This window comes from Zosterops lateralis (assembly GCF_965231275.1).
Source record: "Zosterops lateralis genome assembly, chromosome: 12".
NCBI lineage: Eukaryota > Metazoa > Chordata > Aves > Passeriformes > Zosteropidae > Zosterops > Zosterops lateralis.
Window position 1 is genome coordinate 4,007,959 of NC_139772.1, and position 25,917 is coordinate 4,033,875.

Here is a 25,917-nt window from a genome sequence, read left to right on the forward strand (position 1 = left end):
ACAGTAGAGAAATATACCTGTTATGAGAGTTTCCCTGAAACACAAGCACAGTTTTCTATGAGATCAGCTGCTACCCTGGAAACCTCATTTGCAATCCAGCATGAAGGTGAATATTGGTAAACAGAACATAATTTATCCTGTTATTTAGGAAGATTAGGAAAGAGGTAAGAAATTAAAATACACTTGCTCTTTAAGAGTAAGCTCTACCTTCAGTACACCAATATTTAGCAGCTTGCTTCATCAGTGTTATGATGGGTACATAATTAAATACTAATGTCACAATCTACATATAAATTCACTTTATTAAATCCCATTCATTCTGGCTATTAGCATTTAGACTGGTAATCTAAGTTTGCTCCACTGCAAGATACAAAAAAGCAGTTTCCAAAATGGGCAGAGACTTCCAGTCATTGCCCAAAACGAATGTGCAGAGTGATATTAATGATTTATATTGCTGATATCTCATTGACACACCGTAGGTACCTATCTGGCTGCCCACCTACAGCAAAATCCAACTTAATTTCATCTCATAAAACACAGCCTTCACGTGGGAAAAAACCCATTTGTGTTCAGTTCTGGAATGGGAATGTGCCAGCCTGTTGTGATAGGACATGAAATAAAAATGCTTGTTGACTCCAGTCAGAAGGCATTAGAAATCAGAAGGTTTAATTTACAATTTATCCAGGCCTTTTATAACACACTGCACTAAGAAGTCACATTATTGGTCCATAGGGCTGACACCTCTCCCATTGGCTCAGTAACAGAAATAGCAAACAACACCTGTTGTTGTGGGAAAGGAATATTGTTTACACAAGGTTGTTTTGGGAAAAACTGTTGAAAAGTTTCCCTGGAGAAGAGCCAGCTCTAGCAATATCCAGAGTCCACACCAGCCTTTGGGATTCCCATCTGTCCCATCAGGGATGACAGCAGTTGTGTTTGGAGGCTGGGCCAGGGCTGAGCAGCAGCTCTGTCAGAGGGAGCTGCCCTCAGCATCAGAACCTGCTCCTGCAGAACTCATGGGAATTCTGACATGGATTTCACTGGGAATTTCATCAGGGTGGGTTTTGTGTGGCTTCCTGGGATGGAACCCTCTGCTCAAAGCCCACGAGAGCAGCACCAGCACAGGGGACACAGAGGACACAGATGGGGCAGTGCTGTAGGCACCTCTGAGGCTGCACGGTGAGAACATTGCATTGACCAGAAATTCTCACCCAAACCCTCCTGGAAAATAAATCTGGGTCTCATGGAGAAAACTGCAACAAAGCCACTGCTTTTGGAACCTTTTGGAACCTCTTGGAACCTTTTGGAACCTTTTGGAGCCTTTTGGAACTGTGTCTGCAAGAGCCCAGCATTCCCAGCTTTGACATCCCTTATCCGTGTCCTTTATCCAACACTTTCCCAGGGAATTCCAGCAGGGACACAGCCCAGCAAAGTGACCCTTTGTGTAGCCCTGGTTCTGTGCCTGAGATGTTTTGGTTTTCTGAAATTCTTTTCCCAGGGAATTTTCTGTAAACAAGAGAAATGTTTTTGTAAACTGTATTTTGTTATTAATTCCTTTTCCTAGGAGGGACTTCTTGATGTCCCTATGGTCTGACCAGTGTGAGTGAAGAGGTTTGTCTTTGTTTCACCAATCAAATTGCTCTGTGTAAAATAGTATAAAAGGGAGACACATCCCAAAAATAAAAGAGTCATTTTCAGCCTTCTGAAATCAGAGTCTGTGTCTTTGTAGTGTAAAACAGCATCACCCTTGGATCACCCAATCTGCTCTGTTTTCCCAAACAGTGAATTTTGCATTAGGTGTTTTCCTGGGCACATCTCACCATCTCATTTTTCAGAGAATACTTGAGAAGGAGATCCCAGCTCCTCAGTACATGGATTTTGAAGCATTTTTAGGCCAAAAGAGAAGCAACCACCTCAACTGCTCATCAGATCAGCTATTATGAAACAATAAATTTGCATGTAAAATCAACAAGTCAAGCCAGAAGATAAATTTTGTTCTAAAACCACTAAGACTGCTGGGAAATCAGATGCCACTGCCACACAGGGGATCCTAAGAAATGTATTTCCTGAAGTCTTACAACATTATTCCAGGAAATTCATCTCAGAAGGCGGCAAACCAAGAGCAGGAATTTGATTTATAACATCATAAAAATCTACGCAAAGAAGTATTGCTGACAGGTCTGCAACACAAACTCACACCATGGAGGGGAACTAAATTTACAGTTTTCATATATTTGTTTCCTAAAGTGCATTAAAACCTGAATGAGACTTCTCTCCCCTCCCCTAGCCCCAACTTTTTCATTATTTTGATTAGAAAGTCATTATTATTGCATGCAAAACTTGCAAAGCCATTTATCACTTCATGTTTATAAGCCTCTTTGCTCAGAAAGAAGCCCATTTTTACTCACAAATTGGCCTTTTTTCCTTTGAAAACCATCCCATTTTCTATTGAAAGCAAGCCCATTTACGCTGGAAATTGTATCTGCTGCAGCAGAAATGTCTGTGACAGGAGTCCAATGTTTAAGCTCATGCAAAACGTGAAAAACATTGAATTTTGAGTAGTATTTCATATAATTATGAATACTTCACACTTCCCTGCTATGTAACACTTCCTACAACTCCTTCTGACACCAAATATTTGCTTTGTTAGAGGAAGCAGCTGCTAACAGATGCAAACCTGAGCTGAGGCTTGTTCCCATCAGAGGCTCTCTTTGCACTCCCTTGTAAAGGATCTTTCAGAATTCTCCTGTTTCCAGCCCCGCACTGCCAGGCAGCAGCAGGGGTTGTTTAGAGCACTGTGATTTCCCAAAAAAACTGCATTTCTGCAGACAGAGCAGGGCTCCCTGTGCTCCCAGCAGCCCCATTCCACAGGGATGATGCTGCAGAGGGGCTGTGCTGGGGGTCAGGGCTGCTCTGGAAGATCTCACGGCACCTGCTCAGCATTTCCACCTTCTCAGGGCTCAGATTATTGACCCCCGTGTGGTCTCTGTCTCCTTTTCCTCCCATCTTGTGAGTAATAAATGCTGCTGGAATGTGGAAGTGGAGAAGAACATCTTTCCTTCCCCATCTACATCCCTGCCCAGCTGCAAGTGAGCAATAAATGCAGCGCCCAAAATATTCAATGGGATCCCAAAATTTTGGATGGGGTCCCAAAATTTGTATCATTTTGGGGGCCCACAGAGACTCAGACATGTCCCACCAAGTCACTAAACCCAGGCCTGCTCCTGAGGGACCTAAGCAAAAGCAATCCAATCAATAGCACTCGGGTAGTGAGATATTAGCAACAGAAACCAGCCCCAGCTCTCAACAAGTGGGGTCTGCAGCTCCAAAGGATAATGGATTAGTTTAATAAATGAACATCGAGTCGCTGCTGGTGTGGCTTATTATTTATCAACTGTGACTTTGTGGAGTGTGACACTGTTGAGAGGGTTTGTGTAATTACAGCAGGAGAACTGTTCCTTTCCCCATAAATTTTCCCTGCAGTCACTCAGCCACGGCAGGGGTGACACTGCCGACTCGTGTGGTTTGCCAAGGAGGTGAGCTGTGTCCTGAGTGCTTCCCTTCAACCATCCCCTCGCTGCCATGCCCACCAGAGTTAACATTCCCATCAGATCCCAGTCCTCTGAATCACGGAATTCACAAAATCACCAGGTTGGAAGAGACCTTTGAGATCACTGAGTCCAACCCAGCCCTGACACCTCAACTAAACCACGGCACTGAGTGCCACATCCAGTCTTTATTTAAACACATCCAGGGAGTGTGACCACCACCTCCCTGGGCAGACCATTCCAGTACTTTATTATTCTTTCTCTGAAATTTTTTTTCCTGATATCCAGCCTATATTTCCCTTGGTTCAGCTTGAGGCTGTGTCATCTCATTCTGTCAGTTACTACCTGGAGAAAGAGACCAACCCCAGCTGAGCACAGCCACCTTTCAGGGAGTTGTAGAGCATGATAAGGTCACCCCTAAGTCTCCTGCTGCCCTGGCAGAGCTGGCTCAGCCCCACAGAGCAGAGAGAAGCCAGAAAAGGAACTTTTTCAGAGCTCAGCTTCCTGCCAAAGCCAGCAGGAGCTAATCACAACACAGGGAAATAAACTGTGCAGGGCAGGAACTCACAGGTGGAATGAACCAAGGGAGAGATTTTGGGTGATGCTGAATGAAACCAGATGATGGTGGGTTTCTGCTGGGTTTTGATCTTTCAGTGTTACAGATACAATAAAAAGCTGTCAGTGAGTGGAGAGAAGCAAGCCCTGGCTGTCAGTAGTTCACAGCATTAGCAGGAACAGCCCAAGCCTTGCTCTGGGCTCTGGGGCATCCAAATTCAGCTGGACTTGGCAGCACCATCAGAGCAGTAGATCTCAAAATGTGAGGTGGGAACCAGTGGAACTACTTGGGTGATTACAGGGAAGGTTTAAGGCCCCTGAGGCTGTGATTGCAATAACTTTAGGAAGCCCCCAACCCAATATTCCTCTAGTGCCTCCCTACATGACACCCATGGATTGCATATTTTGGACAGGGCACGCTCAGTACCACAGCACAAAGACTTCCTTTACTGCTTCAGTCCTCATTCAAAAAGAAAAAAAAAAAATAAAAAAATTGGGGAGAATAGAAACCCCCAAATTCCCAGAAAGTTGCTGAAATCAAAACAAACTGTGTTTAGGAAGCAAACAATGCACAGAACATTCAAAATCCTTATAAGAGTTTTAAAGATCCTTTCCATACTAATTATCAATAGCGAGTTTTCTGATTATTCCAGAGATATTTTTATTTCTGTAATGATGCAACACTGCCTCGACTCTTCTGTTTATAATTCTGTTTATGAACGATGTATTCATGCATAATACTGTATCAGGAGTGTGCTGCCACATCCTATTTGGTACTAATGGCTTTATAATATAATAAACCAGAAAGGAAAATTCTTCGGATTGAAATAATTTCAGTTGGTGCTAAATAAATGCTTGTGTTCATTTAAGATGATAATTGCATATAATGCATACTGAATATGTCTTATTAAGACATAATCAATGTTCTTGTTGAGTAACAATATCAACACTGAATCTAACATTATCCCAGAGTATGCTTGTCAGGATTTTGACAAATGTAAAATTAAAAAAAAAAAAAAAAAAAAAAAAGAAAAAAAAAAAAAAGTGAAGCAAAGTGACTATTAGCAGCTCTAACAGACATAATGCTTTGATAATTATAATATCAGCATTTATTTTAAATGCCAGTTGCTGCTGCTTAAAAAGGGCGATATACACAGAGGCTTTGCATTTAGAGCTTGAATTACAGTTTGATGAATAGAAAAACCCAAACTATTTTGTAACATAAATCCTCTTTAGCTCACCAATTTCCAATTTTTTCATATCATAAAGGAAGGTCTACAGTTTAATCACTGTAATAATGTGCTTCTGTTATGAAGAAAATCAATATCTATTTACTACCCGCGGGAGACGTGGAGTCCATGGGTATTTCTGGAAGCAAAAGGAAGACTAAATTTTCTCCTCCAGCAGTAGCCATTAAAAAAAAAGGAAAAAAGTTGCTCCAAAGTGTTTGAGCCAAATTGGTTTCCTGGCCTGAGTTATTTGTTTTCCATCATGATGAAATCTAGGACTATTTAATATATAGGGTGTATAGGATCAAGACTAATTCCTTGTAATTTACACATTTATTTTAAATTACACATAAATTTGCACATTTTATTCTTCATAATGCTGGCTTAACCATAGGGCTTGTGTACATGGATGAGTTTGTTAATGTTTTACATGAAAATACAGGAATTTTCGGGGCGTGTTTTCAACAGTGTGTGTAAAAGGGTAAGTTTTGACAGATGTACAAATTAGGATTTGGATATTGAATTAATATCACTTTGTTGAAGGCTGTGTTTGCATCCTGGCTGTTATATATATTAACATAAATATTAATATAAATAAAATATTAACAAATATTAAGGAAGTTTCCTTACATGGATGATGATATTGATAAGAATTTCTCCTCAAGTAGAGGCCACCAGCCTCTAGGACAGAACAGTGGCTGAAGCTCAGTTTTAGTCTGAGATATTTCCCCTTAAATCACTATTGTTAGTTAGGCTACTACTAAAATTAACCCCATGGATGAGAGCAAATATTCAGTATTCTAAATAAAATCCTTAATTGTTATAAAAGACACAACACCACTGAAGCTGGTGCCTCTACACTGGTTTTTACCAGGCAAAGATATTTCTCTGCATGACAGAGGGATGTTGATCTGCAGCAGCTACTTGCTAGATGCTCATGGTTTGGGAAAAAGATCATTTTCCGTGGCAGCTGTGCTAGAAGTATAAAGCACTATAATAATTTTTAATAGCTTTGGAGAATAAGAATCACAATGTTCCGAGGAAAAGTACTTGCTGTCAAACATACTGAAATCACCCTTTTCTTTTTAAAACACAAGCTATGTTTCAGCTTTCCTCTTAGACCAATGTATGTAATTTCTATTATTTTTTTTCTTTTTCAGGCAAAAAAAATTCAGTTGTTCCCCTGTAATTAAACAGCGCTGCAGAAACCTTTCACTCCAGTGTGAAAGCATCAATTATTGTGTAACTTCTTGTGCTGATTTTAGACCTCCTAATCACCCATATTATTCCACACTCAGAGGTGCCAGGAGCACAAAGACAACAGTGAAACCCTCTGTCAGCAGCAGACAGTGGTGGAGTGAGGGTCTGCCCCCCAGGAATGGCCTTGATTAGAGAAAATACAGCTCCACTGGGGTCTGTGAACAGCTACAGCCCCTGCAGAGTGCAAACACTCCCTGTGTGTGTGGGGTCACTGACTGTCCCTCCTGGGGCTGTAAGGAGCACACACAGCCATCCTTGGTGGGACAGAACTCCTTGGGATCAGCATTATGGCAATTCCAGGGCTCAGGATCCATGTCAATTCCTGGGCTCAGGATCCATGGCAATTCCAGACCTCAGGATCCATGGCAATTCCAGGGCTCAGGATCTGTGGCAATTCCTGGGTTCAGGACTCATGGCAATTCCAGAGTTCAGAATCCATGGCAAATCCAGAGGTCACAATTCACGGCAGTTCCAGAGCTCAGCATCCATGACAATTCCAGAGCTCAGGATACATGGCAATTCCAGGGCTCAGGATCCATGACAATGCAGAGCTCAGCATCCATGGCAATTCCAGAGCTCACAATCCATGTCAACTCCATGTCACAATCCATGTCAACTCCATTACCGTTCCAGAGCTCACAATTAATGGCAATTCCATGGCTCAGGATCCATGGCAATTCCAGAGCTCACAATTCATGTCAATCCAGATCTCACAATAAATGGCAATTCCAGAGCTCAGGATCCATGACAACCCAGCTTGCTGGAGCTCCCCTGCCCTTCCTGCAGCCACAGGATCCTTTTCGGAGAGGAACCATGGAAATCATGGCACCTCTTCCTGTGTGCTGCATCAGAATCCTCCTCCCACAGAGCCTGCACCAGAGGGAGCCTCCAGCCCTCCCTGCACTGACATTCTGGTGCTTTAAATGGTACCTGGCACCACTCCTGTTCCTCACAGACTCCAAACCTACCACTCTTTGTACTCCAATTTCTGGATAGAAAGCTCTGGATGTCATCCACATTAATGAACTGTATCCTCCCAAAAAATTCCCCAAGGATGGACTAGGTTACATCATTTCCCTGGTGCTTAACATTTTCCAAAGCTTCATGCTGAGCCCTGCAACAATTCTAGAAAGCAAAAAATCTTTCCAAGGGTTTTTCCATTAAAATCAGAACATAGGGTTGGCGACATTAAGAGTCTGACTGACAAGTGTAGGAGGCACCATTCTCGCCTGCCCTGATTATTACACTGCTAAAAAAATATCACAACTACCACACAATCTGCCAAGTTTTGCCTAAATATATTTACAAAGGTAACAATTTGGGCAGCGCACATGAAAAGAGCTGTGTCTCAGAATAAATAAATGTCTGCATCAGGACACCTGGCTGGCTGAGGGAAGGTAAGAAGCACTTCAACTTTTTCAACAGGACTTTCAATTTGGGTGTCTCCACTAGTAAAATCTCAAGTGAGCTGTCAGGAGCACTCAAGAATTCCCTTCTGTATTACAAATATTTACTTCAACAAAGCTGCTTTTTTTTTTTTTTTTTTTTTTTTTTTTTTTTTTTTTTTTTTTTTTTCCCCAAATAACTGTGTTGCTGTAACAAATGTTCCTTTCAACAAATCAATATATTTCCATAAAAACCGGTCTCCTGCAACACCCAATCAGCTCTATTTGCACTGTTAATTATATATTTCATTTTAACAGTCGCAATTTGCAATTCAAATAATCCACGGGCCAAAAGGTATTTGCTGAAAAAAAAAATGGTCAAATAATTTTCAGCTATTAACATATTAGAGCTGTACAATCTGTTTGCAGACAATTTGCGAGGAGAAAGGAGGGCAAAGTTGTTCTAATAAATTATTAGTTGCAAATTATTGGATCGTTCCTAGTCCCCACTGTAGGTAGGAATGAGTTTATTTAAATAGAAAAATATGAAAGTAGAGACAAGTTTCTCCTACGCAGTAACCTCAAATGGCTTTTAGTAGAGACAGCTTTTGAAATATGTCCATATAGAAATCCCAGTGCCAAGAGAACTCCCTGAGCCTGTGGAGGGTCAGATGAAATGGATCAGGACAGAGATGAGCAACGGGGTTCTGCTGGAACTCTGGGAGAGGAGAAATCAGGAGCAACCCCAAAAGTGTTCAAGCCTGGAAAGAGTCTCAGGCTGGAATAAATCAGCACAGCTCCACTGGCTTCAAATGGACTTCCCAGGTTTATTTACACTTTTATTAAGCTTTAACTTGCCCAGTTTGTGAATGAAAAACTGGCAGGTTCCCATAGGTTTGTATTCAAACCAAACCAGATCTCAGGGTGAAAGGCTGCTTCCAAAACACCACGGCACCAATAACACGGGCATCAAAGGCACGAGAATGCACACTTTGGAGAAAAGCCCCCAAATCCCCCAAAACAGAAGGATGAAGGTGATTCTCCCTGCCTTGTTGCAGGTATAATCACATAAAAATCAGAGCAATCTGCAGGTCTCACAAGAGGGTGTTTGTGTTTGTGCAATACAGCCCCTGGACACTGGGGACAAGCCCAAGGCACGGACCCACAGGTGAGGGGATCACCCCAGGCTGTAAATATTTCACACAGAAGGAACTGATCAGCACTGCCCTGACATTCAACTAGAGGATTTTCCTTGGGCCTCAGCTATTTCTCACAGTCCCAAAGGCTGTGACACCACAGGAGTGTGGCACTCACAAGACCAGGATGAACCACCTGAAAACCTCCTGCAGAGGCATCTTCAGGAGGTTCTCCATCCCTAACCCCAACCAGCACCTCCACACCCACACCAGCTGAGCACCATTCCCGTGCCCTGTTTACACTGGAGGATATGAACCAAGCTCTTTATTTGCAAAAACAAAACAGGATCTTTGCATGGCAGCTGTAAGATAAAAGTTTTCCCTGAGTTTCAATTTATAACCATCTAACCCTGTATTTTATGCCTAGGCAATAAAAGATAATAAGTTTTGTGATACCTGCCTCATGCCAGACTTTCAGATGATGCGTTATCGAATGAATCGAAATGCGACTCACTGGGTTAACACCAAAAGTCACATTCTCACAAATTAGGCTACTTAAGACCATATTTCCCTCCCTAAACATTCCAATTCCCCCAAGGGAAAGCAACGTGACAAAGGTCAGGATGGAAATTGCGTTTCTGCTGTGTAATCTGCTTTGCAAATTTGTATCAGTGGTCAAAACGCCCGGAAAACTCAATTACCGACTTGTTACGACAACCGTCCATCAGCAGCCCTGGCAGACAGGGGTTATTGCTAAAATTAGCACCCTGATGCAAAAAACATATTCTATCATTCCAGATGTACAGCCTTTGCTTGATGTTTATATTGTTAAATATTAATGGAAGCACCGTCTATTATTTCAGGCAAATTATCAGGAACATAATAATCTGTTTAAATAGGTGTGTTGTCAGTTGGGGCTGGAGGGGGAAAAAAAAGCCTCTGTGTCTGTTTGAATGCCACGTTTCAAAGTGGTGTTCTAATCAAAATAGTAATCAAATGTTACTTTTAATCACTATTATAATTTTTTTCCTTGAACTCCCATTTTTTATGCAAATCTTATTTTGGAGTTTAGTGTTCTATTGGCAGCGATAATTCCAGGTAGCTTTTGAAAGAGAGGACCCTGCTGAGAGTGTAATGGATCAGTAAATGATACCAGCTTTGCTTGTGGACAAAAACAATTCTGGTGGCTGCATTTACATTTTCGTTGGGTTGTACCTGCAGAATACAAATTGGCCTAATTCTAAATCATCCAAGGGAAAATGATGCAAAATGGATTTCAATTACACTATTTCTGTTTTACCAAAAAGCTTATCGCACTATGGGGTGAAAAAATCAACCCCTCCATAAGATTTGTGTTCTGATGAAAGATGTAACAATGGAATTTTACATTTAAAATTTCTCCAGTCAATTTCATTCTTTTCTTTCTTACTCCCACGCATCTTTTTATCACTTCCTTTCATGATGAAAAAAAAAATAATTAAATGCCTTTTTTTGGAAGTCCTGCATTTTCTGCTTCAGTTAAAAAGTTCTCTTTTTTGCTAGACTTCCACAACCCTACATTTATTTTCTAAGAGCATCTGCCAACCAAAGAGCTCCCTACCATCATCCTTAAGTCAGGTTTTGTCTTCTTACAACCAAACCAACTTTTGTAGGTTAGTCTCACTTTCAGACTTGGCCTGTCACTGCCTCATGCAGATTTTGCACTGCAGTACAGTTGCTTCTGTGAAACAATAATTTACATGACAAGAAATATAGGACAGGTTGCTCAAATAAGAAGAAATAATACTGCAGTATAAACTCAGTGTCCCTGCTGTGCCCGTGCTACTCAATGTCAGAAATTTCTGGAGGCCTGGTGCTCTATAAAGTAGTTTTATACACAACTTCCCTTCAGGAGAACTCCCAAGGAGCACTGGAAAGAAAAACAAATTCTTGCTAATGTGCAGAATTAAGAAAGCAATGGAGATAAGAGTTAATGACTGAGAGAAATCCACTGGTTTTGTATTAAAGGAGGACAAAACTGCAATTAAGGGAAAAACATGCAGCACCATGAGACAGAAGGGAGGTGAATGCAGGAGGTGGGATACGAGAGGGGGTGAGCAGAGGTCAGGGAACTACAATGGAGAGAGCTCAGAAAGAGTTCTGCAAACTCCAAGTCCCATTTCCAGGCAGTTCTCATGGACTAAAAGCAGTGAAGCCAACAAAGGGGAGAACGGTATGGGAGGCACTGGTAGCAGGAGTGGGAGGAAAGAAAAGCTGAGCCCTTTGAAGGGCTGGGAAGAGACATCCACAACGTTATTATAAAAGCTCTTTTCAAAGGCAGGGAGAGCTGAGCTGTGGATCTGAGCAGCACTTCCATACCCAGCCCAGCCCTGGAAGCCCTGGAGTGATGCTGTTGTACACCACAATGACACAGACTCTGATTTCAGAAGGCTGAAAATTACTCCTTTATTTTTGGGATGTGTCTCCCTTTTATACTATTTTACACAGACCAATTTGATTGGTGACACAAAGACAAACCTCTTCACTCACATTGGTCAGACCAGAGGGACATCAAGAAGAAGTCCCTCCTAGTGGAAGGAATGAAAACAAAGTACAGTTTACAAAAACACTTCTATTGTTTACAGAAAATTCCCTGGGAAAAGAATTTCAGAAAACCAAAACACCTCAGGGACAAAACCAGGGCTACACTGTGCCTTGGGGGCAGATTTCAGAACCACAGCTCTGTCCTGCTCCCCTCCGTCCTTGCTCTCAGGGTGGAGGATTTGGATTTTCCTGGGGCGTGGAATGGTCTTTTAACGCTCCATTAAGAAGATAAGTAAAAGACAAGAGAAAGTACAAGTTCTTTACATTCTTGAGTTGTATTAATTTACTTGTTTATTGGAAATCATAGTTTATATCTAGCTATCATAAGTGTCTTTTAAAATCTGTGTATTGAAAAGTTAAAAAATATGGTACTATATAATCAAAATGTTATTCATTACTTCATATGTATCATCTAGAAGACAGAAACTCACTTATGACCAGCATTAGTATATGTTATTTTCCATTTTAATACTACTTCATCATCTACCTGACCACCATTTGAAATCTGTAACGGCAGTTTGGGTGCCCCAGCTCTGCCAAATCCACATCCAGCTGTTCTGGAGAGAGAAATGTGCAGTCCCTGCTGGCTGCTGAGTGCCTGAGGGGATCCACACATCCCTGAATTCCCAGAGTGGCCTTTGAGTGTGGCTCACACAGAACTGCAGCACACACAAATTCTGCCTCCAGCCAGAGTTTGGATAACTTGGCCACAAGCAGGGCAAGAGCTTTGAGAAGCATGAAAGAAACTGGGTCAAAATCCAGCCCCTCTTAGACACAGGTAGACAAATGTAATTTTGTGTTGCTGGCAGCTCCTAAAGATCTGCAATTAAACCAAATAAATGGCTGAGGCACCTTTCAATTCTTTCCCTGTGTCTGCAATGTGCCCCATGAAAGCTGAAATTTGCATTTCAGCGTGTCCTCCAACAGGATATTTGATAGTGACCTCAAGCAGCTCAAGACCTAATTCCTGCCATTTCTGCAGGCCCCAGGTTGTGTGACATTCTGGAATGCCCTGCAACCTTTACTGAGCCCAAGGAACTTTTATCCACATAATTAATTTATTTGCACAAATCTCTCGCTGAAACCAACACCGAGCTGCAGGATCAGGTTCATGTGCTGGAACTGCTCCAAACCACTTCTGCAAAATGGGAATCAAAGCAGGCCCAGCCACCGTAGATCTAATGGGATTTAAATAGAATTAATATTCAATACTAAAAATTGTGGTGTGTAATCATAATGACAATTCAAGCTTAACGAGAGCGGCACAGTAATGAATGAATTAAAAGCAATACACTTTCTCACTCTCAATAGAAGTGTTTGAAACTGTGTTTTAATACAAATCCGCTGTTTGAACTGAGATTAACAAATATTAGTCTCATTATAAATTTTAATATTATTTGCATAAACTTTATTGAGAGAGAAAGGAAAGGAAGAAAGAAATTTCAATTTCACAAGGAAACTGGAAAATTGAATTCTTTTATAAGCCTATCTTAAAAGTCACTTTAAGTTAAACAGATTTCCAGAGGCAGGAAATGCTGAGTTAACACTACAACAAATTGGAAGGGAGGCTACAAGTGAAACAATTAGCTTAATAAGCAGATGGAGGAGATGCTTCTAAAATTACTGCCTTTGTCAAATGTTCAGCATCCTAAACCTGGTAAGATGCTGTTTATCAAAGCAGGAATGCAACTGCTGGTGAAAATGTGAAATAAAATTGATATTATTAGAGAGGCAATGTTTTAGAGCAGTGCACAACTGAAAGTAAAGCAGAATAACAAGAAATCAGCACCCAGGTTTATTCTCTGGGAATCAAAGTCTGGCAACAGGTAATCAAGGAAGAATTCACTTATCTTCCAGTGTTCTCCCTCTCCCCAAGCTTTGCCTTCTCTTTATCTACCCTTGTTTCAAAAATATTATTTGACTTAAAATATGGGTTTTTTCTTGTGAAGGAGGATCTACAAAAGATCTACAAAATACAATGAGTTTGGACTCCACTGAGTTCCCTGGACCTGAGGTTTTACCTTGGGTAGGTAAAATGGATTTATAATATCCATGGAATTTATCAGACACATTATTTTTTCCCCAAGCGATTCCAATTCCAGCTGGTGAAGAACAGCATCAAACAGCACCCATTTGAGAGGTCATTCAGCTCATTCATCATCCTGAGTATTCCACTGAACCCTCCCTACAGAGAGATAACCAACACCTCGTTATTTGGGCCATTATGGAAATTTCCCCTTACAACACACTTAGGAAAGGAGCACTTTAAAGGAAAATGTCACAGCACCAGGAAAGGAGAATATGCAGCTTTTAAAGTGCCTCCAAACAGTGGTAAATTATAAAGAATTCTTTGATTATTCCTGGCAGATTGAAGGATTATGTTGAATTTAATCAATATTTTTGAGACATGGTTCCACAGAACCCAAGCCTTTTAACCAGAATTTTATAAAGATGAGACATTCCTCCATCAATATTGAGCCCAGACAATTGATCTCTCTGTTGGAGAGAATATAATGTCTCCAAAACCAGCCCTACATTAAAAAAGCATCACATCCTGCCCTTAAAGTTTATTTACAGATGCTCCGTTTGCCAAAGGTCAACATGCTCCTGACAGCATCCAGAACCTCTCCCTGCAGGGATCAAAGCAAATATTACAGGATCTTTGACTGGCATGGTACTGCTGGAACATTTTCCAGCAATTCCCAAAATGACTGCCTAATAATAAAGGCATCTCTGAATATAATTCTGTCCTCAAAAGGACCTGTTGGAATGTGCAGAGGGGACTGGGCCAGGAGAGCTTCAGTTCCACTTAAAGGATGAATCCAGCAGGTGCCCACTTTGTACTGTTGGTATCCTGTGACTTGGGAATTCACAAGCTGCTCTTCCATTTGATGCCTCAAGTTTGAGCTTTCATGTATTTCAGGTTCTGTGCTGCCCAGGGCTGCAGTTCTGAGCTCACAGTCAGTGTCACTCAGCTCTGCACACAGCAGGGACACAAAACAAATCCTTTTCCTGCTGCACACCAAGGACAACTTTCAGGCCCAAAAGCACAAACAAGGGTGGGCTGAGGGGAGGGACAAGGATGAGACCTCACAACCTGAAGCTGGAATTGGACAATTAAACTCCAATATGCAAATGGAACAAAACTTATCAAAGTGTGAGACTTGGTGATCGTTTGTCCATTTTGTGTCCATTTTGGGTCCACCTTGGGTGCAGCCCTGACCAGGCCCTTGTCCTGCCCAAGGTGTGTCCTAAAGGCCTTTCAATAAATATCTACTTTATTCTCCAGCCCTGTCCAGACTCTGTTCCAGCTCAGCCTTCCCAAGGCATCAACAGCGTGGTCTCTGCCTGTTTCTGCTGGTGTGGCTTCTGAATTTCAGTGGTTTTCTTGTTTGAATATTTTCATTTTCACTGAATGTTTCAGTGAAATGAAGAGTTTAATTACCTCAGGAGGCAGCAGGGGTGGCAGGGTTTCAGATGAGGTCAGCTTGTCACTGAGGGTCTCTAACTAGAACATTTGCCTGACAATTTTAAAGGCAATGAGCTTTCTAATAAGATATTTACATTTCTAGTTTGGTTTGGATGTATCTTTGCCTGTTAGGCTTCTGAGGAAACAGCATCCAAGTGTTTATTTTCCTGAGACCAGTTTTGAAAGCTCTCTAAGCCTCCTGGAAGTTTCTACCATTTAATTGCTATTTTGTGTTTGGTGCAGCAGGGCTCTCTGATGCTCGCACAAAGGTTGAGGCGTAACTGCTCAGATGCAGTTTTTTACCTGGAGGACAACAGCTGAGCTTCACTTGTGAAAACAATAAGACAAATAAAACCAAAATTCATTATCAACTTGCTCTAAATTTCACGATGGCCAAGCAACACACAGCTATTCCCTGAAGAGGCAATAAAAATATTGTAATATTAAAGAGATCATCACACACACTTAGAAAATAATCTTTGTGTCTTCAACTTTTGAAGGCCTGAGGAAAGACCTCTGTTATTCATGCTGCTGTAAGCTCTGTGTACCTTCCAATCCTTTATATAGAAAGCTTAATGGCCGTGGATTATTTGCCTCATTGGTTATGGTGCTTGGAAATAAAACAATGAGAAATATTCATTAGAATGCTCCCTTGTATTGAACTTCCACTTGGCTGAAGTATTAAAACAAGCTGCAAGGAAAATTAAACCTCAGGGAAAAAAAAGGCAGGTTTATTTATGGACGTGAGAGACAAACTAACAGCTGTGTTCCTCTTGGTTTGCCGTGGTTATACTGTAAGAGTTCTCTGCTCTGGACTTGCTGTCTATCCAACAGGTTTTTGTTCTCTCCTATTACTAGGTGGCAGCCTAAGAACAGGAAATATGGGGTTATATGGGAGGTGAAATTACTAAAAAACCCAAAAAAACCCAGCAACAACAACCAAGCCACCAAATGACTGGAAAGAATAAGAAAAAAAAAAAAATTCATTGTCATATTCGGTATTTCATGAAGAATCATTTGTGTTGTCAAATTTGAAGGTCTTAATAATTAGAAAATCCAAACCAGACTGACTAAAGAGTAATCTGAGAAAAAGATAGTAATGGAACAAAGGTTTGGGCTGATGTCTACCGAAGCAAAAATTTACCTATAATTTCTTCATCAGTTATTATAGATTATGGCAGATAATTTTTGAGAAACTTTTGCAATGTATTTTGACCAAGCCAATATCAAAATGTCATCTCAAATGGTACAGAAATATTCATTCGTATTATTTTATTGTGACTAAAGATCAGAGATTTATCAGTTGATTACAGTTTGCCGTGTGGAATCAATAACATCAAACAGAATGATCCCTAAAAGCTTTAAATTATGCTCAGCTGAGAAGTTAAATATAGGCTTTAAATGAATGCATGTGAAAAGTGTACACTGGATATCTCTGGATATTGATAATTTATTAGCTGAATATTCACTAATTACCTTTTTTGACATCCTAATGGCCACTCTTTCTGCTGTCAATAAGCTGGGGCTGTAATCCCAAAAATGCTGCTGCAGGTCAGCACTGAACTAAATCCACATCCTCAGTAAAAGTGGCGAATTACTCTGCAGGAACTGGAATTCCTTAAGCCCTGGTTGGTGCATTTGATGACTGTCTCATTAATAACAGAGCAAAAAACGCTTCAGAGATTTATGGTGGCAAGAAGTGATGATTAAATCCTTTTTTAGATTTAAGGGTGGCATGAAAGTGCCATCTGAGATCCAGGAAGAGCGATAGGGGTTTCGTCGTGCTTGCTTCTTCCTGAAGATAAGGTGACTCCTTTCCCAGCACTTTTACATTTCATCTCTAAAGTGAATTAATATTTTTAAAGGCCAAGCTTGTGGTTTCATTTTTCACTTTGACAGGTTCTGAAATGCAGATAGATTTGATATCGCATGGAATACTTCTCTTGTTTTAGTTTAGTCATCTTTTGTTCTAATGCCACAGAACAAGCCACTGACTTTTCAAATGACCCTCTGAAAACACAAGATCAGAAAACAAAGCTGTTCCTGTCCAGCTGGACAGCTGTCATCTTGAGGAAGATGCTTTTTTGTTCTTATTTTTTTTCCTTTTCCAGCAGTTTCTTTTTAATCTGTCCTAGCAAGGAGTTGAACAACAAAGGATGTCTTTGAAGAATCCCGTTGAGATTTATAATAGTGAAAATCCTTAGCACTGAAGTCCAAAGGTGACAAGACAACAAACTGCTTGTCCCACCTGTGCCCTTTCATTTTCCCACTTGGTAATTATTTTGGAGAGGTTTGCAAGGCTAAAAGGAAACACCAAACACTGAGATGTAAATAAATACAATATGTAAATAGAGATGCCTGTAGAGAAAGCTCTAAGTGAAAAGAGGGGACCCAGGGACTGTAGGAATAACCAATGTCCTTCTGTACATCAAGCCACAGGAGATGGCAAACACCCCCTAGAGAACAGATTTGCTCTTTTGAGGAGAATATTGTTTTATTTGCCAGGGAAAAAGATACCTTGCTCTCACTTTTGGGAAAGAACTGGCACTTCTAGAAACAGTTTTGCCTCTCAACTGCCTGGATCACCCTGGTGTGCCCAGGGGAAGAGCAGATCAAATCCCAGCCTGTTGAGGTATTAAACTTCCACTTGTTTTTGCAGAGCTGCAGGTAAAATCTCTTTTACAACAACAAAAAAAGAGAAAAATTTGTTTACTAGACACTTGTCTATATAATGCATGCAGAAGTGCAAAGGAGGTGTCAGCAGGGTTTATCTAACACGTGCATTACAGCATTAGCATGATGTGCTGACTATGCAGAAGATATAATTTCTTGGTCTAGAAACTTGCTCTAAGTGCTGCAATTTTGTTTTTTAAATTAGCATTAAATTATAATATGTGGTTTACTAAACAGTAATTAAAATCTAATTTTTATTAATGCTGTGAATATTAATCCATCCCAGGTTCATTTGATTTATATAATTCTTATAAAGCAATGCATCACTGCTCTTCTGAAATATTTTTTTTCTTGTGTAGCATTTCCTCCAAGAGGGACTGGAAAAGATCCCTGTATGCATCCAACAGTTCTCAGTGTGATTTATTTTTGAGAAACTAACACCATATGGGCTCTCACAGCATCCACTGTAATGGCATTGGGCACTGGCTTATTTTTCTGTGCTGTTTTGTAGACTCTGAGGACATGAGGTGAATGCAAAACCTGCCTGGAAGGTATCAAAGTGATGGAGTATTAGTCAGGAGAAGAGAAAACTTCTCCAAGTGATGATTGACTGGGGATGTGTTTTCCTGCAGACATTTTACGTTGCATAATGAAGCCGTAATATGAGCATAGATTATTCTGTGTCTTCATTAGAAATTTAAACAAGCTGTAAGAGCACTGAGGATAGACCCCAACGTACACAGCAGAGCTCAGGGGGTGATTTATTATCATCCTAAACAGAAGCAGAATTGGACTTGACACGGCAAACTTTGATTCACCTGCATCAAGACAACTGCATGTCACTAATTCCAGCACCAAGTGACGCCCAGAATACAAATTACTGTTGGAACAGTGTTTACCAAATGCTTCAGTTGGTTCTAAAACAACAGGAGAGTCATGACAAGATGGAAATTAATTTAAAAAAAAAATTCAAAAAAATTTCCGGCCAGTATCTGATGTATCAATTGCAAAGTCATTCAGTTCTATTGTACAGCTAAAAGGCTAAAATTTTATCTTGACTTGATTAACCAGAAAACACAAATCAGATGGTACAAGGCACAACACTGAAAAATTTATGTAGCAGCAGGAGAAAAATGAAGCACGGAGTATTTAAATGTCTCCCCAGGTCACAGAGCAAATTTGTGTCAGCAAATGATTCTAGAATCCTCACTCCCAGGACAAAGCTGTAATTGCAAATCTGTGCATCTTGGAACAGTGGCTGACTCCTAATACAAAACAGCTTTTGATTTAGCAAAGACATTCAGTCCTTTGCCCTGCCCTGTGCAGGGAATAAACCGAGGCATGGACAGATTTCTGTTTGGGCATGAGAGGATGAGAAGGAAAAGAGCTTTTTAAACAAATGTCATGTATTTACTCCAGTGAGCACACAGCTCAAACCCCGACCTGAAATCCCTTTCAGCCATGGGCGCATTTTCAGCTGCTGCTGAACTTTGTGCTGGGAACAGAGAGCTGCAAACCCAGGCAGGAGGACTCAGTGTGGAGCACAGGCAGGGCTCAGTGGGCAGCACAGGCAGGGCTCAGTGTGGAGCACAGGGAGGGCTCAGTGTGGAGCACAGGCAGGGCTCAGTGGGCAGCACAGGCAGGGCTCAGTGTGGAGCTCAGGCAGGGCTCAGTGTGGAGCACAGGCAGGGCTCAGTGTGGAGCACAGGCAGGGCTCAGTGTGGAGCACAGGCAGGGCTCAGTGGGCAGCACAGGCAGGGCTCAGTGGGCAGCACAGGAAGGGCTCAGTGTGGAGCTCAGGCAGGGCTCAGTGTGGAGCACTGGAAGGGCTCAGTGGGCAGCACAGGCAGGGCTCAGTGGGCAGCACAGGCAGGGCTCAGTGGGCAGCACAGGCAGGGCTCAGTGTGGAGCACAGGCAGGGCTCAGTGGGCAGCACAGGCAGGGCTCAGTGGGCAGCACAGGCAGGGCTCAGTGTGGAGCTCAGGCAGGGCTCAGTGTGGAGCACTGGAAGGGCTCAGTGGGCAGCACAGGCAGGGCTCAGTGGGCAGCTCAGGCAGGGCTCAGTGTGGAGCACAGGCAGGGCTCAGTGTGGAGCACAGGCAGGGCTCAGTGGGCAGCACAGGCAGGGCTCAGTGTGGAGCTCAGGCAGGGCTCAGTGTGGAGCACAGGCAGGGCTCAGTGGGCAGCACAGGCAGGGAGGGCTCAGTGGGCAGCACAGGAAGGGCTCAGTGTGGAGCTCAGGCAGGGCTCAGTGGGCAGCACAGGCATCACTCAGCTGGGCAGGGGCAGCCACTGCCATCAAGGTGGAGCAGAACCTTTTTTGGGTTTCCATTTTATTCCTCTTTCAGAGCAATGAGGGGCTCTTTGGCTCGGATTAGTAACAGTGATCTCATCCCTTGGCACGGGCAATAAATGAGCAGGCAGTTCCCAATAATGAACAATTTCTGACTGAAACTGATGGAAAAGTCTGTCTGTGCTGACTTTTGTGGCAGGTGATGCTGTTCCCCAGTTCACGCAGGGCTGAGTGCTTTGGATTGGAACTGGTTTTAAAGTTCTTACTCTGATTTTGTCAACCACCACTAAATAATCAATAACAGGGACCCTGGTTTCACAGAATGGTTTGGGCTGGAAAGGATCCAAAAAATAATCAATTTCCAACTCCTCTGCTGTGGGCAAGCAACCTTCCACTAGACCAGTCTGCTCCAAGAACCTGGCCTCGAACAATTCCACAGCTTCTCTGGGCAATAAAGAAGTTTTTCCTCCCTTCCTCCTGGGAAGAAAAAATCCCACATTTGTACACAAGTCAAGCATTAAGAATTAAATAGGTTCACCAAATATACTGAAATATAAGTGAAAATATCAAACTTAGGTGCTTTATGTTTTAAAAATGGTATTCCTTTTCAGATTGGTGTGTCTGAATTTCAGAATCCTGCTACCTCATTTCAATCTACTTCTCCTATTTTCTTGCCTTCTACCCGAGCTCAGTAATATCTGTCACTGTCTCCTCTGATAACAAATCCCTCTGATTTAATTTCTCTTAATTTATTCACTTTTTAAAAGGGCACAATAAACAATAATGGCCATTGAAAGACCAAAAGTGAGGATAATGAAAAATCCAGTCACCAGCAGCGCTAACTGCAGTCTATTATTAACCTAATGATGTGAGACTGTTTAAATATGATAAAGCTCTTGTTAGGAGTTAAAGCTAAGACTAAATAAATATAAAGCCTGCCTCATTTAGATCATTTGGCCTGTCGTTTCATTTAAGTTAAGTGAGAAATAAATTAAATATTTTATGATCTATGCTGTCAGGAATTCAGGATAACCGTGCCCTCCTCACTCTGCAGACACAAATCTGAAGCTGCATTTATCAGATGGGTCCATATTATATTTATCATTAGGGGCAAAGGGAGAAGTTCAATTTCAGTAACATCTGCACACAGGGGAAACATCTTGGTTGACAGCATGGCGCAGGCAGCCAGAATGATGAATTTTTTATGTACCACCTACAAACACTTTGCAGAAGAACTGAGCATCAACCTGCCCCTGAACTGCTCCGGCTTGTGCAGCCTCCAAGGCAGAACCTCACCCTGAGTATTGATCCTGGGCTGGATATTGCTCCTGTCTCTGCTCTTGCTATTTTTGGAAAGAAGTGTTTTTCTGCTCTGAGATCCGCTGATGGCTCTGATTCCCCAGCACACCCCAAGGCACATCCAGCAGCAGCAAACCCGGCAGGACCAGGGATGGCAGAGTGGGAAAGGGAGCAGAGGGAGCAAAGGGATGTTGGTTGATGTCCTGTCACGACTGGAGCCCTGTTGGACTGTCAGCACAGATAATTAATGTCACCTCACCCATGTGCTGAGGCAGCTTCACTGATCCCAGTCCCAGCAGCAACCTGCTGGATGATGCTGCAGCTCACTCCCTGCTCCTCCTCAGCTGGATTTTTGGCCAGAATGTTGTCATCCACCCACAGAAATTCTACTCTTTTTTTTTCTTTTAACTTATTCTCAGTCTTGTCTTTCTAACTATATTTGAGTCATGAGCCTTTACAACAGGTAACTGAACGCATTGTATTTAAATGGACAAAAATGTGCTCAAGAAAAACCAAAGCAGAGCAGCTAAAACCTTCTCCACCCCTCTCTACAAGCACAGGGTTCATCTCCCAGGTCTGTTGGACAATGCAGATTTGTCTCAGGGTGTTCTGACTTATTAACTTGCCAGCAAAAGTAAATTTCAGGTTATTATTGCCATCATTTATCCAACACAACTCCCAGTCTGTCCCTGCTGGGTGCTGATGTTGTTGTACACCACAACAACAGAGACTTCCACTTCAGAAGGCTGAAAATTACTTTTTTATTTTTGGGATGTGTTTCTTTTATATACTATTTTACACAGACCAATCTGATTGGTGACACAAAGACAAACCTCTTCACTCTCATTGGTCAGAGCAGAGGGACATCAAGAAGTCCCTCCTAGGGAAAGGAATGAATAACAAAGTTACAATTACAAAAACATCTCTCCTGTTTAAAGAAAATTCCCTGGGAAAAAATATTTCAGAAAATCAAAATACCTCAGGCACAAACCCAGGGCTACAGGGTAACTGTGACTCAGTCAGGAGGTGCCACTTGCCATCCCTGGTGGCTCAGTGGTCACTGCACCAGCTGCAGCTGCTCTGGGCACTTTGTCCTGTCAGGGGCTCTCAGTCACTCCCTTACTGCCTTATGTATTTAGAATATATTGATAAAAAATAATCTGCTGAAATATAAAAACCATTTTTTATCCAGAAAAGGAAAATGAGTGGAAAAGTGAAGATATTTTTTATAAGTTGATATTTGCCCACTCTACCAGCAGATATTGTGGTCAGATTAGCTTCTGTTCTGATTATTTATTATCCCTTGGCTTTTAAATGGTTGTGTGTGTAAATCCCTTGAATATAAAGTATGAATGGAAACATTTGTTGCTACAAAGGTGAGACTGATTGAACGCCCAGGGCATCCAGAACTTGTGAGAAATTATAACATCTCCAGGAAGAGAGGAATGGTTGAAGCAAAAGGTGCCTTTTCTCTCTTTCTTCTTTCTCTTCCTGTTAGTAAGAAGTTAATAAAACATAATTCTTTGTTTTCTAGGAGTTCTCTTTAAAGAATAGAGGTTACAACTAAGTGCAGAGATGGGGGTCTCTTAAAAATGTGGCAAAAGAAGATAGAAGACAAAAAAAATTAAAAGATAAACAGATATTGCAGAGGGGTAAAATTAAAAGACAAACAGATACTTTTAAATATCTACAGATAAGCAGAGGGGTTTGAGCAATTGTACAAATACACCAGAGAGTTTTCCCAGCCACCAAAAGCACGAGAGAAGCCCTGGCAGTTTAACTGCTCTATTTCTGTGCTTACAAGCAGCTGCTCTGCACATCATCCCCAACACCTCTCCGAGGACAAACCATCAACCTCCCCCCGGAGCCACCAGGGACTGACTTCCCAACCCAGACAATTCTGCCAGGCTGAAAGCAATCGCAAATAAATTATTTTAGTGGAAAACAATCTAAATCTGAAGGCTGCCATGCAGAAAAGAGCGTGTGTGGGAGATCACAGGGGGGACAAAGACTTCAAACTAGTGCATTAACTTCCTGAACTTCCTATCACTTACTCTTATGTCCCTCTCTATTTAAATGATTTCCTATTGAATTGCTCAGCAGTGCCTCCCCATTACAGTCTGAATATGTATAGACACAGCAGGTGGTTTAAAAATAGCTGCAAGTGTCTTGAAAAAAAAAAAAAAAAGTAAAAAAAAAAAATCCCTGGAACGTATTAGGTTGGTTAGGGAGAATTTTAATGGCACCTACAGCAATTTACAGTTGACAAATTTTTATGTTTCCGCCGCGCAGGAAAACCCAAAATGAATTATCTTGTTTATCACTGGGAAAAGGACAGTAATGAAACATGCTAATTTAGGAAGGAAAATTAAATTGCAGCCAAGGCAGTCTTCAAACAGGTGCCATCCGAATCCCATTTGTTCCACCTTGGACTAATAATCTACAATATTAAAGGCAGAGAGGTGTCCCACGTTCACCCAAAGAGATGTGAGCAAGCTCTGCACTGTTGTGCTGCTGCAAAAGCCTTCAGCCTGCCTGCATTACATCTCAGGAGGCTTTGCAAATTACATGGTGAAGGGATTTTCTCCATGGGATGTTAAGGAATAGCTGCATCACCAAATAAAGAGCAGCACATTCCCCAAACTACAACCTTGGCTGAAACTGGATCCCTCCAAATACTTGTGTGGTCATGACAATGACCTCTTCCCAAAATGCAGTTTATGGCAGAAACTGGAAAACAAAACAAATTAAAACAAACAAAAAACCTGAGCATTCTCTAAAGTTAATTTCTATTCTCATAGCAGTTTTAATGCTCTTTTGGAAGATGCACTTTTGGTGTCACCATTTGCAATCAGTCCTGACTCAAATATATTTCCACACACTCTACGATTTTACTTCCAAGGCCTTTGATTAGGAACTCCCAGGTTTAATTCCTGAGGAATTGTAGTATTAAAGTATCTGATGAGGAGGTGATGTGTCACTCTGTGGAGACACAGTTATTGCTTTGGATCTGCAGTCCCTCCTGTGGCCACCCACCATCGTTTCTAATTATCGCTTCAAATCACACAAAGCACATCCCCTGCTATGCACAGAAGGCAGGTGGGTGAGCGGAAATCTATTATAAAAAAACAGGCCTCCAGGGAAGGAGAATTACACTGGGCTGTTTCTCTTGGTTTTCAGAAAGTAGAACTGTTAGCTGCAGCCACTCTCCTGGAACAACTTCAGGGTCATCCCTGGGACAGGAAGGATCTCCCAGCAAGAGGTGGTGGCTACACCACAGAGAGAAGGTGGTGTGTGTTTCAAAGCAGTAAAAAAAGTAGAAAAACAGCAATTACTCCAGGATGACAAACATGATAAAATGCCTCCAGCACAAATCAGCTGTATTTCTGTGAAGAAATCCTGAAAATATGTGGAGAGAGAGTATGATGGCTCACAAAGCACTTCCTGAGTCTGAAACGAGGATTTGGATATCCAAAGGATGGAGCAGAGTTTGGTTTGGCATGAGGGTGAACACATTTGTTAAAGCTGAGCTGGGAAATTAGGGAATGCAAGGTAACTCTGGTTAAGAAACAAGCAGAAAGTTCTATGTCAGGACATATATATATATATATATATATATATATATATATTGCCCATTCTAACCCAATTTATTAGCTCTCATTCTGCATAAAGAACAAGCTTTTCCTACTGCACAGCCCCAGCCACATGAGGTAAAACTCAGAGTATCAGGGAAGGTGTTTCAGCATTCCCCTTCCACATCCTCTTCAGTTTCCCCTACAGCCTGGTCCCCCAGAATCCTCCAACCTCTGTCCATCCTGCTGAAAAAGCCCAGGCTCCCACCTCTGCCTGTATTTCCCAATGGTTTTGCTTTCCCTATGCTCAAAATAACTCCTTACAAGGAGGATTAAGAAGTTTTTATCTCATGTTCATACAGGCCTGTGATATACTGGGGTTCTGGCCCAAGACTGAAACTCTTGGAATAAAAATATCCCAAATGGGGAAGAATCCCCCATGACAGGGTCCAGGTAAGATGTGACAACAACAGCTGCCAAAAAAAGCACCTCCAGATGTGCCTCTGTGACGTGATGGAGATTTAAAGGGAGTCTCCCATGGCTCAGCTGGACTCATTAGCTGGGATAAAGAAGCTCTGCTGCTGCCTTTGAGCTGCTCAGGGCACACATTTGAATCCTGCACGTCTGGCTGGGATGGAGCAGCCAAGCCCCCTGCAGCAGGGTGCCTGCAAAGCTTTCTTGGCGTAACAATAATGAGCATCACACTCAGAATTGGGGTGGTTTAAATCTCACGTTGCTCTTAGTTAATTTGTATTTTTTTATATATATAAAAGCTTCATCACAGAAGTGCCAGACTGCTTTTTTGTCTTGCCTGGAATGGTATAGTAGCACAATAAAAAGAAACTGCATGGATCTTTTATGTAATCAAAGCTATTCCCCCACGTCACTCAAAAGGGTAAGACACCCATTTCTCAG

General features: G+C 41.8%; 1 protein-coding gene across 6 annotated transcripts in view; it reads right to left on the reverse strand.

Moving 5' to 3' along the window:
* Positions 1–25,917, reverse strand: part of CDH13 (cadherin 13) — a gene marked incomplete at its 3' end in the record, with an annotated part of 461,247 nt that overhangs the window by 83,842 nt on the left and 351,488 nt on the right. The window lies entirely within an intron of this gene.